The sequence below is a fragment of the Octopus sinensis genome, linkage group LG27 (genome assembly GCF_006345805.1).
Source record: "Octopus sinensis linkage group LG27, ASM634580v1, whole genome shotgun sequence".
In the NCBI taxonomy this organism is placed as follows: Eukaryota; Metazoa; Mollusca; class Cephalopoda; order Octopoda; family Octopodidae; genus Octopus; species Octopus sinensis.
Genome location: NC_043023.1, coordinates 3,548,485 through 3,550,984, shown reverse-complemented (window position 1 = coordinate 3,550,984; position 2,500 = coordinate 3,548,485). Strand labels below are relative to the sequence as shown.

At 33.2% G+C, this 2,500-nt stretch overlaps 1 protein-coding gene across 1 annotated transcript in view; it reads left to right on the top strand.

The window, feature by feature from the left end:
• LOC115225338 (phosphatidylserine synthase 2) overlaps window positions 1–2,500 on the top strand; it is a 70,918-nt gene that overhangs the window by 56,036 nt on the left and 12,382 nt on the right. Inside the window, exon 12 of the transcript XR_005004037.1 lies at window positions 1,032–1,034. The gene's annotated coding sequence lies outside the window, so the exon portion shown is untranslated. The remainder of the gene's footprint in view (window positions 1–1,031; window positions 1,035–2,500) is intronic.

Sequence of the window (2,500 nt, the reverse complement as noted above, 5' to 3'; positions counted from 1 at the left end):
ATCATAGTAGTGACAATGGAGTTGGTTGTGGTGGTCGTGGTGGTAGTGGTGGTGGTGATAATAGTGATGATGGTGGTGATGTTGGTGGTCCTAGCAGTGATAATGGAGGTGGTGGTGGTGGTGATGATGATGGTGATGAATGATGGTGATGATGACGGTGATGATGATGGTGGTGGTGGTGATGATGGTGGTGGTGGTGATGATGATGGTGGTAGTGATGATGATGATGGTGGTGATGGTGATGGTGATGGCAGGGTTGTATTTAGACAATCTGGTGAAGCAGCTGTACACCTGGCAATTGTGGCCATCCCCCCTTCTCTCTCCTCTCTCCCCCAATCTCTCTTTGATCATTACCCCCCTCACACCCATCCACCCTGTCTATCCCCCCTTCATCTCTGTTTTCCATGCTCTGTCTTTTTCCCCTATACCCTCTCTCTTTTCTCTCTCATATATATATATATATATATATATATATATATATATAATGAAGGGTACAACTTGTAGCACGAGTATGCTAAAAATAGCAGTCAAAATGATTCCAAAACACAGTTTTCACTTGTACACAAGGGTGAAATCAAGAGAAGAAGCAGTAAAATTTTAAGACCCCTGTACCATAGACAAAAAAAATTCACAAATGAAAATCAGACATACCCATATCGATTTCACCCTTGTGTTCAAGTGAAAACTGTGGTTCTAAGTGGTTTTGACTGCTGTTTTTAGCATGCTGGTGCTACAAGTAGTACCCTTCGTTATTAATTAATAATTTTGCCTTTGTGGTTCTTTTACACATGCTAGCCACTGCTGTTATTGTAAATTATTAACAATAATATCCTTATATATATATATATATAATAATAATGAGGGAGATAAATTAATATTAATTTTAATATCAATCTAAAACCAGTAGTCTAGCATACAAAAAAATCTGAGAAATCAGAGAAAATTCTAATATATGTGTATATTGGCAGGGCAAGACTGCTAGGTAGTCAGCCGTATGCTAGAAATAGATCATCATCGATCAAACTACAAAGAAAGTTCTCTAGAGGAAAAATTCAGTGAACACCAGAACCAAATTTGGCGAGCAGGACAGATGAAAATTTATATAAAAAACAGAATTAATTGCATACCTCGGTTTCAGCCTTTAACAAGAGAATTACTTACATAATTCAAATGTCCGTGGCCTCATCAGTACAATCGTTCAGTGTAAATGCAATCTGAAAAACTAACCCTAGCTTTCTATATATATATATATATATATATATATATATATTAGAAGAAATGAGGTACTCAGAAAATCAGATGGTTTTATATTTAGAGATATTTATTTGTATATTACATGTTTTTATACATCATATAACTTAGATCATGTATTAGCGCTTTCTCCCATTCTAGTGGGGTTTTCAAATCAAACTAAGTTCCTGTGTGAAAAGTTTTGACCATTTTATAGTAGTATACCACAATGGGAGAAAGCGCTAATACATGATCTAAGTTATATGATGTATAAAAAATGTAATATACAAATAAATATCTGTAAATATAAACCATCCAATTTTCTGAGTACCTCATTTCTTCTAATATAAAATACCTGTACATCATCTCCAAACCTTCCATATTATATATATTATATATATATATATATATAATATATCTTATAACCAAGGGCTAAAGGAAGTTATTCTAACGCCACGCCATACTGATTATCCACATTTAATCTACTTGCTACAGAAAGTTGAACTGAAATTCGGGCACCCTTGCTTATAAGATATTTATAATTTTTAACCGTAAAGGTTCTTTTAATATACTGCCACAATTCCTGATGGAGTTTTTTTCTGTAGAGAAAAAGGCTTCATCCCTTTTAATAGTAGCATATATATATATATATATTATATAGAGGGCATTATTACACATAAATGCCACATGCTAGGAGGAACTTTTAAAGTCAAAACTACTAAAATAAATAAACATATCGTACCGAACACAACTCTCAAAGTAAGTCATTTAAAAACAGAATTTAGCTGCATATTACACTGTGATTTCGTAATCAGTGCAGTGGTATACACTATATATATATATATATATATATATAAATATAAATATAAGGGCAATGAGCACAAACAGAAGGCAACAGTTAGGGCAAGTTTTAACAAGTATTATATTAATCCTTTAACATTTTACTGGCCATATCTGGTCCGAATATTCTGTTTTGTGTTTAAACCAGCTAGATCTGGCTTCTCACGCCTGCCCAGCAATATCATTCTAAAAACATAGAATCACATCATTGAACTCTCGAAGTTATGAGATAATGCATGATTAAATTAAAACCTTGTTAATAAATAAGCATTACTTTTGACAGAATAAAGGGTTGAATACTTAAAAAAAAGGGAAATAGTCTTGACGTTTCGGATGGCGGTCTTTCATCAGACAAAAATGGGAAAAGGTGATTGAAAAGAAATATATATATATATAATATGGGAATATTATTCCAAACTTACAGAGAAAA